The sequence below is a fragment of the Bactrocera tryoni genome, chromosome 2 (assembly GCF_016617805.1).
Source record: "Bactrocera tryoni isolate S06 chromosome 2, CSIRO_BtryS06_freeze2, whole genome shotgun sequence".
Classification (NCBI taxonomy): Eukaryota; Metazoa; Arthropoda; class Insecta; order Diptera; family Tephritidae; genus Bactrocera; species Bactrocera tryoni.
In genome coordinates, this window is record NC_052500.1 from 21752631 (window position 1) to 21771091 (window position 18461).

At 37.3% G+C, this 18461-nt stretch overlaps 1 protein-coding gene across 1 annotated transcript in view; it reads right to left on the reverse strand.

Moving 5' to 3' along the window:
• LOC120769622 (homeobox protein aristaless) overlaps positions 1-18461 on the reverse strand; it is a 115713-nt gene that overhangs the window by 86261 nt on the left and 10991 nt on the right. Inside the window, exon 2 of the mRNA XM_040096727.1 lies at positions 6922-6999. The gene's annotated coding sequence lies outside the window, so the exon portion shown is untranslated. The remainder of the gene's footprint in view (positions 1-6921; positions 7000-18461) is intronic.

An 18461-nucleotide genomic window follows, 5' to 3' on the forward strand; every position in this document is an offset into this window, starting at 1 on the left:
GTTATTAGAAGGAGTGGGTGTTCTACAAAATCTTTTCCTGAAAGTTGGGCGTAAAATATAGAACAAGAACAGCTTTCCATTCCAAAAGTGATTAAATTATTAGGTGTCCTCATATTCAGAATAATCTACTATTATGAAAACTCTACTGAGTTAATCAAATGTAATAAGTTTAGTACAGTGGTAAAACATTTTAATCGAGATTGATTTGAATTAAATTCGTATTTATAATCTTAGGGTCTGTATGTACTGTGCAAATTTGTATATATGCATATTGGAATTATCATAGAAATATGGCTTATTAACGAGTTATGAAAATTGCCTTAATTGTCTCTTAATTGTCACAGAATTAATTGCAACTCTAAACTAAATGTGAACTAATTTAATTAAATGCTAATCAATCAGAGCATCGGCTGAGACACTAATTGCTAGACTTTAATCGCTGACAGTCTGTTTACATTAGGAATGAAAAAACAGCTTGAACTTGCGGAAATAATTAAGTAATAAAATAAATGTAAAACATGACTGGCAATTAATATGAATCAACAACTTTAAGAAAATATTAATTTAGCGTAAACGTCGAAGAAATAGTAACTGAATGAAGGGAGAAATGTCGACCTTTTTTTTAGTACCTAAAATATGAGCTCTTGATAAGTTCCAAGAAGACTCGACGTTTTCGGGCCAAATTTTGTTCAGCGATGTGGCCCATTTCTGGCTCAATCAGAAATATTGCCGTATTTGAGACGAACCGCAACCTGAAGACATTTAAGAGATACCAATTCATCCAGGAATTATAGGCCAGAGGAATCATCGATACATATTTCTTCAAAAATGATGCCGACTATTTGATACCTGAAATTGAAGCCTGCGATTACGGTATTTGGTTTCAAAAAGAGGGCGCCACTTCCCACACAACGCATCAAATAATGGATTTATTGAGAGAACACTTCTGTGAGTAGATTTCGTAATTTTACGTTTGGCCACCAAGATCGCTGATATCACGCCGTTAAACTTTTTCTTGTGAGGATATGTAAAGTCTAAAGTTTACGCGGACAATCCCGCTTTGATTCAGGCCTCAGAGCAAAACATCACACGTGTCATTCGCCAGTTACTAGTCGAAATGCTCGAACGAATCATCGAAAATTGCACTCAATGGATGGACTATCTGAGAATAATAACCATTCCCAACTGTGTTTTTTCTTCAAAAATTTAGGGTACCTCGAAATGGATATAAAGATAGATATAAAGTATAATTCAGCTATATAGAGGGATTCGAGAAGACATTTTCGTATTGTAAATTCTCGTAGACGGCTACTATCAAACTTTCAGACGAATCGAACTCGTCGTTTTAGATAATGATTCGATTTTTGAGTTGTACTTGGATGCTAGGAAAACGGCTACAATGGAAAATAACGTGGTAAAAGTTCTGCATATTGTACTGACAGACAATCGACTGACGGTGCGGGAGAAAGCGATGATAGTAGGCTTCTCAAAAAGTCGCGAAATATTATGAAATATTGGCCCTTTAAAAGGTGTTTTTGCGCTGGGTGCCGTGTTTGCCCACTTTTAATCGCAGTGTTTGACGGTGTTTAAGTGCAAAACCGGTAAACTTTTTGCGTCATCTGAACTCATCGACTGGAGAGGTAATGAGTACCGCTTTCTGGGATATCGACTACCTGGAGAAGATACTGCCTCGAAGAAGACTAAGACAGACCTATCGACTGCTGATATAATAACAACCGCTTTCTGGGATTCATGATGATAGATCACACCTACACCGACTACATACCTGGAGAAGACGATCACAAACTATTTTGCAGACCTCCAGAAAACTTAATTTTCAGACGGGTAAACGCAGTTGAAGCATTAATTAGAGAAACAGATAATCGAAGTGAAGTTTAATCAAGCCAGCTACCATCGAGGACCTTAGCAAATTTGTCGCTGCTGCCTCTGATCCAGCTACTAGTGCTGGCGCTGCTGCCAAAAAGAAGAAAAAAGGCAAAAGGGGAGACTCAGAAGAAGAGTAAAAGAAGACCACGATATGGGTTTCGATTTCTTCGACTAAAAAGCACAAAAAGAAGAAAAAAGCCAAAAGAGAAGAGCCATAAGAAGAAGAAGACTACGATATTTCTTCGACTAAACAGTTCAAAACTAGAATTGTGTCCCACCAAAAAGAAGAAAATAGTCAAAATGGAAGAGTCATAAGAAGAAGAAGAATACTACGATATTTCGATTTCTTCACGACAGCTTAAAACTAGAGTTGTGTCCTACCAAAAAGAAGGAAGAAGCCAGAAGAAAGAGTCAGAAGAATAAGAAGAAGAAAAGAAGAATACCACAATATGGGTTTCGATTTCATCGACTAAACAGCTCAAAACTAGAGTCGTGTCTTACCAACACATTTATTCAAAGATTTTGTGTTTGAAGCGTTGAGTTAAGATCACAAGGCGAATGATTTCCTGTGAGTTGCGGGTTTCTTAGCTCAGCGATATTTAAATTTAGTCAATCCGAACAACTTTAGATCGGTATGAGAAAATTTTTTTCGGCTGCCCACCCAGTGAGTGAGTGAGTCAAGGTGTACCTTCTAGTAAATCACTCACTTAATAGTAAAATTACAACAAAAACTGCAGTTACAAGTCAACAGCAGATCATAAATAACAACAAAACAGCAGCAATAAAATGTACAATAAAAGTGCGAAGAGCAAAATGATTGATAACACCATGAAGACCCCAATTTATAGCAGCATAAAAATGCAAAATACTACAACAAAGACACCACAAATCTACTTGAAAATAAAAAAAAAACTCGTCTAAATGACATTATTCAATCAACGACACAACTCCTTTCATCACAAAAATTAGAATAAGAAAGAGTGAATGACAAAGAAAGAGAGAGAGCGAGAACGACCTCAAGCGATTCTCCCGGCGTGTCATTGGTGGCCAACGCAAGTGACAGCAACACCAAACGTCACGGTAATTTTTTTGTTTTAATTGTTTCACTTCCACCAATTTTTATAAAGCGATAAGTGAAAACAGCAACAACAACAGTAGCAGCAGCCGCCGCCGACAGACGTCCGCCGCCGAGACATTCTTATCAATTTTACGACTTTAGCGTCGCTGGGGGTTCTCGAGCAAGCGCCAACGACATGCGCCAACAATTTTCATACGCTTTGTTGCTATTGTTGTATTGTTTATTACAATAATTGCCGTTTTACAATTTCTTTGTGTGGCGACAACGGCCATCAGCATACAGCCGTAGGCACAAAGTATTAACCATATTCACCAACCGACTGCAACAGTATGTTTTTACAACAACAAAAACAATTTCCACATATAGCAACAACAATGCTGGCAAGCTTTTACACTCGCCTGAGCGCACAACTAATAATAATAATTTTTTTATTAACTCACTTGACACAACGTTTAATAGGTGTACCGGAGTTAAGCCGCCTGATAAGCCGCTCCATTAATAATTTATGAGCGCAGCGTATATGCGCTTTTGCTATTGTTGTTGTGCTTATTGTTGCTTTTAATGTTATAACCGTTTTGGTTGTTATTGTTGCTTTTAGCAGTTGGCTGTTGTTGTTGCTACTATATTTTACATGCAAGCTTGTGGTCGTACACACACATACGCAAAATACTGAGTGTTGACTGCGTTCTGGAGCAAGTTTTTAGCGTTCGGTAAGAATTAGTTTAGAATGGGGGTAGTGACTCATTTTTGAGTATTGGGGTACGTAATTTGAGAGCTAACTGGTTGTTTGCACAGTGAGAGAGGTTAAACAATTTTAATGAAATTATATAAGCTAAATAAATATGCAGTCCATCAAATATTTAAAATTATAAGGAAACAAGAAAAAACGTTAACTTCGGCTGCACCGAAGCTAATATACCCTTCACAGGTGAATTTGTTTTACTAACTATGTGTTCAGTTTGTATGGAAGCTATATGCTATAGTAATCCGATCTGAACAATTTTTTCGGAGATTACATTGTTGCCTTAGAAAATAACATGTACCAAATTTCGTGAATATATCTTGTCAAATGTGAAAGTTGTCCATACAAGAACTTGATTCCGATCGTTCAGTTTGTATGGCAGCTATATGCTATAGTGAACCAATCTGATCAATTTCTTCGGAGATTACATTGTTGCCTTAGAAAATAACATATACCAAATTTCGTGAATATATCTTGTCAAATGTGAAAGTTGTCCATACAAGAACTTGATTCCGATCGTTCAGTTTGTATGGCAGCTATATGCTATAGTGAACCAATCTGATCAATTTCTTCGGAGATTACATTGTTGCCTTAGAAAATAACATATACCAAATTTTGTGAATATATCTTATAAAATGTGAAAGTTTTCCATACAAGCATTTGATTCCGATCGTTCAGTTTGTATGGCAGCTGTATATTATAGTGGCCCGATATCAGCAGTTCCGACAAATGAGCAGCTTCTTGAAGAGAAAATGACGTTTGCAAAATTTCAAAACGATATTTTAAAAACTGAGGGACTAGTTCGTATATATACAGACAGACGGACGGGCAGACGGACATGGCTAAATCGACTCGCCTCAACATACTGATTCATTTATATATATACTTTATAGGGTCGCCGATGCTTCCTTCTGGGTGTCGCAAACTTCGTGACAAACTTAATATACCCTCTTCAGGGTATAACAATTAATAAAGTGGAGTAAAAATCCAAGGCGAAAAGGAAATTTCAAGTTCAAAATATATATAATTTAATTTTCCAGTAATAAGGGATATAAAAAAACTGTTTTACAAAAAAATTTACCATTTCAAAAGTTCCTTCTGAGATTGCATCACTTCTTTAGACAATAGCTCAAGTCAATTTTCTTGAAGCTACCTCGGCAAATGAAAGAAGTTTTCCTTGCTCCTTATTCAGATCATTTACTTAGTATATATGGCAGTTCGGCCGTTCCAACTAATGGGCAGCTTCTTTGTGAGAAAAGAACGGGTGCGAAATTTCATATCAATATCTGAGAGGGGCTAGTTGACGTACATACATACATACATATATATACACAGACTGACTGACGAGATGGCAAAATCGGCTGAGCTCGTCATGATGATCATTGATGTTAGACAAAAAATCACCCGGAAATTGTAATTAGATTCCCGAGGTAATAGATTTTCCAAAAACGTGTATTTTGCTGAATTGGTGGGACTTTCCTTAATTACTATTCCAAATATGAACGCATTCTGTCAACCAATTTGTTTACATCAGCTGCTTGAGTCTGTACTCTTCGGTAGTACGTTGCGGTTTTTACAATGGATAAAAATATCGAAAAAAGAATTTGTATTTGTATTTTTAACCGAATTTCGTGTGCCGAATCGTTGTGAATGTTGGAAAAGGCCAACGGTGGGCCAGTTTTATAAAAAAACACAAGCCTACGTGTGGTACAAAGACTTCAAAGACGGTAGAGAGATCGTAGAAGACATGCCTCGTTCTGGACGACCTTCGACCACTTCAACTGATAAAAATATTAAAAAAGGATATGGTACATGAAAATTGTCAGGCAAGTGCTAGAGGGATGACAAGAGAGTTCGACATCTCTCGCTAGTCTGTTCGACTCGTCCCGATAAAACTGAATTTTTTTCTAAAAGAATACCGTAAACAGGTCCCTTTGAATATATTTGATCGTGTGAATTCCGATTCCACATTCATGAAGAATCCCACGCTTTTGAATGAAGCATGAAAACTGCCGATAAGACATGGGTTTATGCGTTTGACATGCAAACAAGTCAACAATTATCGGATTTAAAGGAAAAAAACTAGCCGAAACCAAAAAAAAACACGGCAAAGCAGCGCAAAAATGAAGGTGATACTCATTGTTCTTTTCTCGATATTCGCGGTTCGGTGCATCATTAATTGGTCCGGACGGACGGACGGTCTATACGAGTTCTATTTGGTCATAATGAGACGTTTTTGTGAGAACATCCATCGAAAATAGCCGGAATTGTAGAAGAACAATTCATGATTTTACACGATAATAATGCACTATTGCATCGAGCCACGATTGTGACTGTATCTAAAGCCAAAACGCAATGAATACCATCGATCAACTACCGTATTCACCAGATTTGGCTCCGTGTGATTTTTTCTTTTTCTCCAAACGGAAATTGCCACTACGTGGATCCCGTTTTCAGTCGATCGAAGAGAGAAAACAAAACTCGCTGAAGGAGCTCAAGGAAATCCCAAAAAAGAGCTAATGAAAAGTGTTTTGAGGTCTGGAAAAATCGTAAAACATCTGGTGCAGATTGCTTTGAAGGCGACAAAATAAATATTGATTAATAAATTTACAATTTCCGGATACTTTTTTGTCATAATTTACATATATGTATATTTTGTAGGATCTCCGAGGTGCCTTCTGAGTATCATAAACTTTGTGGCAAACTTAATATATCCTGTACACAATTTCATAAAATTTTTTATTCGACTGGTGACCGGTGAAATCTATAAACCGAAGTCACTCATTTATTGGACGAAATTTTCATTTAAAAGAAGCACTATATTTGCCAAGCTTTCGATTTACTATTATAATTTTTTGATTTGTACGTTTTAAGCTTTATTCTAAGAAAACTGTAAGAACATTTGGCTAAAAACCTATCTGATATATTCGGGTATATTATCAAGTCACTAGATGGCGAGCCTACTCCAAATATTTCAAAAAATGTATAATGACAAGTATCACTCTCTTGAGTAACGCTTGAATATGAATGAAATAAGTGTATAAATAATTGAACTTTTAATAATTTCGATATATACTATGTATAATCCTAAGTCTGCCTCGAATAGTTTTTTCAATTTTTTTTTCTTATGCAAAGATGAGCGAGCGAAGGACTCACATCAACTGTGCAATTTAAAAAGACAATCTAACTATAAAAAAATTACCAATTCACTTACCTTAATTTCCAATTAGTGATTCTGGTTTATAAGTACACACACTCTGTTTTGTAATTACAGTACATACGAACTTGAAATCTACAAGTAAAGAGAAAAAAATACAATTAAAATGCAATGTCTTCATTTATGTTTATATTTTCATTAAATTGTATATTTGACTACATTAATACCAACTCAGCCCACTGTGAGGCAATAAAGTTCAATTCAATGTTATCATTTACGAACTTTCGTTCGTGCTCGTGCTTTCGTTATGTCAAAGTGGCGCCTAAATTACATAAATACTGGTATATAAATGAGTATATGAGTTCACACTAGCACACACATACGATTGTCTTACACCTTTATTTTCAGAATTTAATTTTGAAAACGACGAAAGAAGTAGGTGTGTCATAAACCGTTATTGGGTGGCGTAAAATGAAACAAAAAAACTAAATATGGTGTTATAAGTATAACAGTGTTCGAACATAAGAGTTTTTATGTATACAAAGAGAGGTATAACTTGTACGAGTATAGGAATCAAGTAATTTGATTGAGAGAGATTGAGTAAAAACTTATTTGTCTGTTTTATGAAATTATGTTGTTATTGATAAGCAAATATTAGAAGTTTTCGAAGTATAGAATAAAATATACAATGCTTATTTTTTCAAGAGATTCGCCCTTAAAACTATATAATATCTGCACATCAATAATAGGTAGATTGCCTTTATTTTTCAGGATTGGGCAACCCTGGTATTGCAATAGGGCAACTCACAACTTTATCGTAAAGTTCACAACTTTTGTTGTTATACATATTCAGAACATTTTGACACACGACCGCTATTTGTACTGTTAACAGTAACTTGAAATATTCAACTCGGCAAAAAAAATGTTATGAAAAGGCAATAATTTTCGAGCGATTATTTTTTACATCTGAATTATCTCAGCGACAGGGCATCGATGAACTTAATTAAATGTTCGATGATGAAGCTCCAACAAGAACCAATGTATATCGATGGTATCGGGAACTCAAACTAGGATGTAGGTCTCCTGAACATTTGACTGTAATAAAAATTTGTTCACGTTGAATTTCACAAAATTTGCCAATCGCTCAAAAAAGCCTAGACTGATGTTGCAGTATAGTCATGTGATCTATCGTAAGATTGACACAACTATAGACATTAGTGGGACCAGCATACAAGTACATTCAATATTGCATGAACATTTCATTGTAGACAATCATTTTTCACCTGGGATCCTACACAATTTGTTGATCGCTTAAAAAAGAGTCATGTCTATTGATCGAGAGAAATTTTTAATATTGTGAAACATGTCTATGACAACGTGACGGGTGATGAGTCGTGATGAGTTTGGTGTTATAGGTGTTTCAAAATGAGCCGAGTCTAACAAAAGCTATTCGCTCACGAAGCACTACCAAGCAATTGGTTGCCAGTCTTTTGGAAAAAATGGACATGCCGCAAACATACTACCAATACAACGTAGAACACCAACCACCGAAGACAGATCACTCTTCATCACGGCAAGTGAGCTCTCACATAACGACTGAAACAACTGTATTTTTGAACACTCAAAACATCAATTTGACGAGTCATCCGCAGTATAATCCTGACATGGAACCGAATAATGCAAAAGTGTATAGATCTTAATGGAGTGGAGAATATTTTGAAAAATAATAAGGCAATTTTCGATGATTAATATCAGGTTTTGTTCTCTAATCATGAAATGTAAAAGGCAGGCTTCGTAACACCATTAATTGGGACCAAAGATGGGAAGCTTTGATAGAATTAAATTATTAAATATATAATATAAATAAAAGGTTCATTTAACGATATAAAATTAGTCCGTAAAATCACATATTATGAGCTTTGGAATTTAAGTGGCCTCTGCTCAATCCTCAAAACGGGAGATTTCACAATCTGCGCCTACGTATGACAAGCCTTTTCAACATGGCATATAAGGTTCTCTCAACCGTACTGTGTGAACGATTAAAGCCCACCGTGAATCTTATCAGTGTGGTTTTCGGCCTGGAAAATTAACAAATGATCAGATATTTACCAAGCGCCAAACCTTGGAAAATACCCATGAAAGGGGATCGACACACACCGAGAAAGGATCTGAGGAAGATTTATGGTCCTTTACGCATTGCCAACAGCGAATACCGCATTCGATGAACGATGAGCTGTACGAGATATACGACGAAATTGACATAGTTCAGAGAATCAAGAAACAGCGGCTATGCTAGCTGGGTCATGTCGTCCAAATGGATGAAAGAATTCGACGCAGTACCCGGAGGACCTCCACTCCGTTAGAAAGATAAGGTGAATAAGGACCTCACTACACTTGGAAGCTGCAATTGCAGCCAAACAATGATAAGGAAGAAAGACTGGCGCTCTGTTGTGAACTCAGCTATAACCGCGTAAGCGATATCTACGCCAATAAGGAAAAAGTTGGTATACTAAGCCGAGTTTTAGGGTTTAAAAAAGTGACGAAGTCTATTGTTGAGATTCATGGTTCAAACTGACAGTTTTGAAGACACTGAAATGTAAGAAAAAATTTTACGGAAAATAAGTCAAAAATATTTAGTGAGGGAAAGGGAACAGAAGGCTTCTTAAAAGACTTCAAGGTAAGCTATGAGCTTCAAAGTTTTAATTATTAGAGTTTCTCTCCCTTCTTTAACTTTACGACTCTTCAGACGAATAACAAGTAGTGCATCTGGAAAGCTTTATAGTACTTGTTCCGTAGCTCTAAGCTGATTATATCCCTTTAACCCATAATTGTAAGACTACTGCTTCTGCCTCACTACACTTGGAAGCTGCAATTGCAGGACTGTTTTTCGCCAAATTACTTTCATATAAGTACCTTGTATAAAAATATGAAACTTTTCTCATGTCTCTACACCTTTTCAACATAATCTTGCAACAAAGTATTGCTTTGCTCTCACTCTGCGACCCATAAATCATTTCTTAATTTACATTTAGATACTTTTTATGGCGTCTTCGCTCTTCTACGCGTATTGATTTGGCGTATTGAGCTTTTTATGTTCTTATTTTATTTGAATTCGTCTCATTTGCTGCAATCTTAATTCAATTTGGCCACTATCGTATAACCTTTTTGTACAACAATTTTCTGGTTATTGTACACATTTGTTTGAAATGTCGAATATTTATGTGTGTGTGTGAGTGCATTGGACATGCCACCCTAATGGATTCATTTCTGATACAATTCGGCCACTTCCACAGTGTCGCGTCATTTGTAATCAGTAGCAGACTACACTGTGTCGCCTTCGATGCGCGTTCCACACTGTCGCCAACATCAGCAACATCTGGGTAGCCGCAGACATACATACAAACACACATGTATAAGTACACGGGTACAAAGTGTGTTTCGAAGTCTCCATCAGTGGCTGACCACTCAGTGTTGGCGCAGAACTTATGCGTTCACATTCAAAACAAAACACAAATTACTCATAAAAGTTATGTATGTTAACACGGTGAGAATTTGGTACGAATGGGGGCTACACGGAGTGGATGGATAAGTCAGTGGTAAGTTTTGGTGAACAAAACGGAAGATGAAGGAATTTCTGAACCTCAGTTTCGAAGTATTAGATCCACAAGTAATTTAAAGTTTGCGATCCGAGCAGCACAGTATTGCACGTCTGAGAGAGTTGAACGGTCAAACAAAGAGATATAAAGCTTTAAAGTTCAGTTTTCGAAGGCGTTGGCATCCCAATAGAGTGCCAAAGCTTTCTTCATAGGACAAGTTTATGACCAACAAGCAGTGGGCGAAGTGGTGGTCTCCTTCGAGCTGTTTCGTTCTCAAAATGATGATGAAACAGAGCCTGGAAGACCACACGGCATGCTGACAGGCCCTGGGTATTATGCCATTCCTTAGCGATTTCATCGAAGATATTACAATTTCTTTGAACGGCTAGTATTTTAATATAGATCTATGAATAGTTTCCCGGAGTTAACATAAAGGTGAACAAATTTAGCAAAAAAAAAGATTTACTTCCACAGTCCGGTGATTTTGTGTCGAACATATCATGGCCCCAAACGCCATTTGTTTAAGACAGAACTTAAGTTCTGTTCAAAACCGGAATGTAAACTCTAGAAAAAAATCAATGCTCAAAGCTTTGGATTGGGATAAAGAGAAGAGGGTTATTACAGCGACACTCCTTGGAGCACTGGTTTCTCTATATTGCCAAAACTCTTAGGTGTGAATCAAGAAATCCTCATTAAACAGCAAAGCACATGGTGCAAGGGTAAAAAAGAGTGCTTTCAGAAACTAGACTCAACGGCTTATCTTAAAATTTTAAAAGACAACTTTTTCGACGGAACTAGAAAACCGATCGGAACACAAGGCTGAAACCACATTTTTGTGCAAAAAGCGTCTTCCCTTTATTGTAAGAATACATAAGAGTCATATGTTGCCCGTAAAAGAAGTATCAAAATATCGCCGACTTAACGATCTCTTCTCGTTCCGATATGAGAACTTGCTTACACCCTACCAGTAGCCCCTACTACCACGAGAACCTGCTTCGATTTACATTTTCTTTTGATACGTTTTTTAACAGCATTTACTGTCGTTGTTGCTGTTGTTTTTTCTTTACTTCGTTTCTTTGCCGTGTTGAAAAATCGTTGCTTGCCCTTTGTCATCGTGTTGGTCATTTATATTTTTTGTGCCCCTGATAAGCCGCCACTACAGCAGTGGTGGACTCATGCAAGTCGCCTCGCGGATAACTCACGCACAGCATTCGTTTCCGTTCGTTGCCGCCAACGGCCGACCAACTGTCGTTGTTGACTTCTGACCAGTGCTGCGCTACCTTTGCCTCTGGCACCGCTAGCGCTGCAACGTTTGGTAAAATTAATGAAATAATATGCTGTCTTTTTGGACTTTTATTTTCCATTTCGGTTTCGTTTTTGTTTATTTCGTTTTTAGCAAATTTTTGCTTTATTTTCATTCTGCGAATTCTTGCAATTGCTTTGGCAGAATTTTGCTTGTTTATGGATATTTTGGCGCCAAGGCTTATCACTGAATTGTAAATGTTTTAATGGTGCTGTTGTTGCTGTGTTTGTTCTTTGTTAGCTGACGCAGTGGAGCAGTTGTTAGTTCAACAGAAAGAAGCCCAAAACACTTTGCCAGAAGGATTTCAATTTATTGGTGCCTGATTTTTTTAACGGAAATACATGTGTGATGATGAATTTAGTCACAGGGGTCGATATATACCTACATTCGCACAAACTTATATGCATGTACAGGTGACCCCAGCGAAGAATGGAATTTGGCAATAATTTGTCGAAGAAATAAAATAGTCAACACCAAGGGAATTATTTTCGTATAAATGCCGACTTATTACTAGAACTTCGGTCTGTCCTTTCGTTCTTACTTGATAAAATTTGCTTTTGTAATAGAATCCTAAAAGCAGGCAACGTTCTTAAGAATCCTATGTGGGCCGAGGACCACAACCATCTCAAGTTAGGATGGGTTTGAGATGCAATTTAAAACCATCAAAAGAGAAAGGCGCGAAAGACGCCTTGGTATAAGCCCGCTCTTAAGTAATTCTTGGCAATAACTTGTTTTATTACGAAGGTGAATGTGATGACTGTCCATGCTCATGGAACTATAGTGCATTACTACAGTTACCTTAAGGAAGTAGCGGTAGTTATAAGCTCCAATTCAGAGTTTTGTCTTGGTACAAAAGGGAAGGCCGTACAGATTGACGAAACGTTTCGAACAAAACGTAAGTACAATCTGGGCCGTTTAACCGGACAAAGGAAGACAAAATCTGCCACTTTTTCCGAGTGAATGGAAAAGGCAAGGCAGATTTGTGGCATTACATTGATTCATCCAGATACAACCCGTATTTACACTGATGGTGGGAAACAGTATCATGGAATACAACAAGTTTTTGTTGTGAACACCACTTGTTTAACCACCAATCACAGTATTGGTGAGTATGTTGAGCAAGGTAATCTCGATAATAATCAACGATTCGGAATGCAGAAATCGTTGGTTGAAAATGGAGTTCAAAACTTCGGAGTCCAAAACATTTCCATCAGTATTTGGTTATCTTTGCTTATGGACATTAAACAGTGTATCCGGGCAAGGTTGTTGAAATTCAACGAACAGGGATGGAATTAAAAAAATTAGAAGTCAAGATCGTCAATTTCATGTGCCTCATCTTGATTTTCATCAGATAATGGAAAATCAATGAGATCTTGAATAGTCATTGGACGAAAATGTTTTGGTCGACTAAAGTGGGAACATCTAATTTTTTTTAATTCCATTCCTGTCTGTTGATTTCCATCAAAAAGTTCCATCAAAATATTCATTTTAGGATAGTATAATTTTGTTAAAACTTGTGTAACGGTTTTTAGTTTTGTTTTCAATGAGGCAATACTTTTAATTTTAACCTTTTTGACTACTGCTACTTGATTCCGTCGAAATAATCACCCAGCAGAATGAGTAATTCGAGTAACCACTGATCGGTTTCGCACTGTAATTATTCTAGTGGATAATGCGCTTGCTCAGAGACGCCGTACCGTGAGCAACGAAGACGCTATTTCCGCTGTAAAGCAAACTATTCTGGAAGACCCAAATGGGTACATTCGCCATTCGTCAAATTTGTCAACAACGGGAGCTGTGCCCATCTACTTTATGGAATACTATGCGGAAGGATCTTGGTATACGAGCTGACAAGATCCAACTCGGGCAAGAAGTGAAGCCGAACGACCATCAAAGGCGTAAGGGGTTTGATGAACAGGTCCAAAATGAGATGAATTTTGTTCAGCAATGAAGCCACTTTAGGTTGATTGGGTACGTTAATAAGCAAAATACCGCATTTCGAGTGATGGTGATTTATAATTCATTCTTTAGTCACCGTTACATCCTCACAAAGTCAACAACAATCAACAATTTAAGAAATGTTCTGAATCAGATAAATAGAGGTCTACCTAATAAAAAAAGGCAGTACTAGAACTAAATCTAGCCAAAACACTAATGAAACCTATTCGGCAGGTAGAGAATTGATAAGAGCTGGTCTTTCTAGATTGGGATGTTGCGAATCGAAAGTAAATTGTTGAGGGCAATAGGATGAACTTATTCATCGACACATAGATTGGTAAATAAATATTTTAAGTAGATCCATCTTATCAAAACCACTTGCTCGCTCAATTGAAACTAGTAGTGGAGTAAATGTATTCAAGAGTTGTATGTTCTGCATTGAAAGTTCGTAGAATGTTGAAAAAAGCAGGACACGATAGTCCAGCAGTCTGTAAGAAAACATATAGTTCGGAAGTATTTAAAAAAATAACATGTTTTAAAACCTCAAGAATTTTGGAATAGTGTTATTTCCACGGAGGAGAGCAAGTATTTCCATAAAAAGGAAGAATAAGTGGAGAAAAAAGGGAAGGCGTTTAAGCAATAAATTATTATTATATATTATCTATCGCTATCATCGTTCATGGGGCATTCCATTATGCATATTCTGTTCTGTTGTATAACAGTCATAAGTCTAATTTCACAATATCACAGTTCTATATTAAATAATGGCATGCGTAAGGTGATGACGGAACAGGAAACTTCGCAGTTCATTTAATTAAATAATTATCAATTAAATCAATAGGGATTACGAAATTCGTCACTTGCCACTTTCGTCAATCGTGCCACTTATCTACACAGAAATTAATAAAAACTAATTATGACCAACTTAAACAAAATTGAAAGCAATTGAAACAAATAGAACTTTTTTAAGTGCCTCATGACAAATCAGAACACGAATACAAATGTACACAAATAACTGTAAAGCATAACTATAATAACAATAGTAAATTATGTCAATCAAACGAGAATAGTAATTTGAGTTTATCACATAAATTTGTTTATTTAATTAAATGTTGAAGTAGCTCGCGTTCAAATTATCAAAAAACCAAACCAGCAATTCACCTGTCAGCTAACAAATTAATACAACAATAACTTCGATATCAGCATACAGCCGTAACTTTCGGAAATTATATTCTATTTTGGATTGTTGATAGCACTTTCGATGATGTCATGGTTGGCATGCAAACATACTTATACAATGGCTTAGCGGATGGTATGACTACGGCAGGGCACATAAGTAGTCAGAAAGATATTATATAATGCAACTGAAATTTATTTTTTTACTGGGTTAATGATAGCTAAGGTGATCTAGAATATTTGGGAAGGATTTGAACTTAAAACATAACTTTCACTTCAAGAAGAGATTTTTCGGCCTATTGAGCGTACTATTTACAACACCATTATCTTGAATCCAGCAATGCTATAGAATGCGCTCTGTCTATTCGTGCCATGTCTAAAGGCGATTTTTAGGGGATGCTTGAAGTTCAGCTATTGCCACACTCATGGAGAAAGGTTAGGGTGGTTTTCATACCGAAGGCATGTAGAAACAACCCATCTTACTCAAAAGAGTTTATGCCTATAAGGTTAACCTCCTTCCTGCTGTAAACGCTAGAGAAAATCTTGGACGCACACAGTAAGGCCGCAGTGCTTTCTAGAAGCTTGTCCAAGCGCAGCACGCTTATACGAAGCGCAGATCAGTAGAGACTGCATTCCATACACTGCTATTTAATATCGAAAGGGCTCTTGAATATAAGGAATACGTTCTTGGAACATTCCTGAACATTTCTGGAGCGTTCAACAACATTACTACGGAATCTATTCTGAACAGTATAGAGTCAATAAGCGTTGATCTTTCTCTACAAGAATCAGAAAGAAGCCTTTTGACCTACAGACCGATAAGAGCAGAATAGAACGACGCTTAAATGACTAAGAAAGTCTGTAGAGGTACTTCGAAAGGTGAAGTGCAGCTTCTATGGATATTGTTGGTAAATAAGCTGCAAAGGAACTTGAAAGGCAAGGCCCCTAAGATGGCGGCATATGCGGACGACATTGCCATCTTAATAACGGTGTCCACAGACCACTAGCAGTATTATGACCACCACTCTCAATACAGTCCAGAATTGGGCATCCCAAGCAGGTCTGGGGTTGAACCCGAAGAAAACGGATTGTGTTTACAAGAAAGAACAAAATTCCTCTATGGAGGTTCCCTTCGATAAATGGGACACACTTCTCTCTCAAGGACCGCACCAAGTTCCTTGGGGTAGTCTTGGACAGCAAGCTGTTGTGGAAGCACTACGTAGAAGCAGATTGAGGAAAGCCAGCAATGTTTTATGTGCGTGTATGCAGACGTTCGGCATAACCTGGTGCCTCTCCTTCATGCACTGGTGCTACACAGGTATTGTTAGAACAATTCTGCTCTACAGTGCAGTAGAATGATGTACAGGTGTACGGAAATCCATCCACCGGAAGCCAATAGAAAGGGTTCAGAGGCTCGCTGCACTGTGCATAACGAGAACTTTAAGAACAACTCCAACGGCGGCTCTTGAACTGGTACTAAACCCACCACCTAGAGACCTCTTCGCTGAAAACTGCGCCTCAAAATCGCCGGCACGACTACTGGATGCAGGAGAATTTATTTATAGAACCTCGGTCATAGCTCGGTGGGTAATGGCGGCTGGGCAAACACCGACATAGAAAAAGATGGCTGTCGTAAATGAATATTAGGTACTTAACATCTATACGGATGGTTCGAAAATGGACGATGAAGTTGGTGCGGGAATTTACTGCTCAGAGTTTGGTATAAGACAATTTTTTAAGTTGCAGGACCACTGCAGTATATTTCAAGCTGAGGTCTTTGCATTTGGGAACGCCGCGGAGCTGGCTTTTAATGCGCCTGCAGGCAATTCCAAAGTCAATATCTACGTAGACAGCCAAGCAGCCATCAAGGCAGTAACTTCGTAGCGCATATCGGTCAGAAGTGTCTTGGGAAGCTAGGCGGCAGTGGAAAGTGTTGACAGAAGCAAACTACAAGGAGCGATCCAAAGTAAACAGGTCTTTAAAAAAAACAGAACAAATGGGTTTTGCGGCAAAATAAATTTTGAATAAAAAATGGTCTTCTTTTGCTTCAATACAGCTTTTTGCACGGTCCAAAAGCATGTCGAAGGAGTGTTTTAGCTCGTTGGCCGGTATGGCCGCCAGTATGCCGGTACAAGCCTTTTGAATGACCTCTACGTCTGCATAACGCTTTCTTTCATGGTCAAATGCATTTTTTCGAAAAGGAAGAAGTCCCAATGTGCCATATGAGGTGAATACGGGGAGTGGTTAATAGTTAAAATGTGATTTTTGGTCAAATGATCGGTCGTCCTTCGTTCTTTGAATGTTGGATTCTGAGCAATTTTTGGTCGTCAGTCAATTTGTGCGTGGAACAAATCGTGCACACACCTTTCGTAAACCCAAATTATCGGTCAAAATGTGATATATTGATGTTTTGGAGATGTTCAATTCCATTTTCATGATTTTCAATGATGATTTCGGCTGATTTTTAATGAATTCACGCACAGTTTCGATGGAATTTCCGGTGATCGCGGATTTTGATTGGCCCACATGTTGGCTATTCCTCTTGTACCTAGCGACTGAACTCCATCTGGTATCGCAAAGCACTAAGCTGGTCTATGCGTGGCTAATTGGCCTACCTTATTAACCTAACCGATATAGTATTTTCTTTTATAAACTACTTTTAGTGGAGAAAAAGTGTGGGTGTATGACGTCTTGCAATCTCATCACGCACAAGCATACACATGGTAAAAAACCTAAAAATTTGTATAAGTAACTTTGATATCAGTTTATATAATATTTAAAGCAAAATAGATTGGCATGACAACCAACACACATAACCTTTTTCTATTTCGACATAATGCGAAACTCAGGCAATATACTTGCACCAATACATAGAAATCATAATTGAAGTTCTTTAAATTCTATCCAATTAAATGATTTTATAACCGACATGTTTCGAGTATGATCATCATATTCGTATATAGGAATCACCTGATTAATGACAGACTCGTGGCATAATTAGTAGGGAGTCTAATGATTAAAATTAAAGTTGAGAAACGTTATCAATTGACTAATCTCATGACTAAAGCAAATAACTAGAACGTGACTCCACATTGAAGAGCAAGTGCACACACAGAACATACATGAGATACATATATATGTATGTATGAAAACATATGTATGTACATATGTCCGCACTGCAGCAAATCATGCATTGTCAAAGTGATGTTTTCAATTGTTTATTAATTATTTTGAAACGGAAAATTAAATGTCGCTTATCGCATGCGATAATCAGCAACTGGTGCACTTTTTATTTTTGTTTAACGTTCTCATTAATCGCATAATCAATTTGGACAGTCAAATATGACGAGCGCAGTGACAAGCTCCTACGCATGTTGCTTTGTTGTAGTTTTTATAGAACACTTCTTTAATTTAGAAGTCTCGTGGAGCTTTTTTTAGTATGTCAGCGGGAAACTCCAATTCAAATAACAAAAATAAACGAAAATAAATATCAGAAAAATAAACTGATTTGCCTCATATTTCCAAGCTAGTGCTTCAACTCTTGCTATTGTCGTAGTTATTGTTTTAGTTGATAAACGATAAGC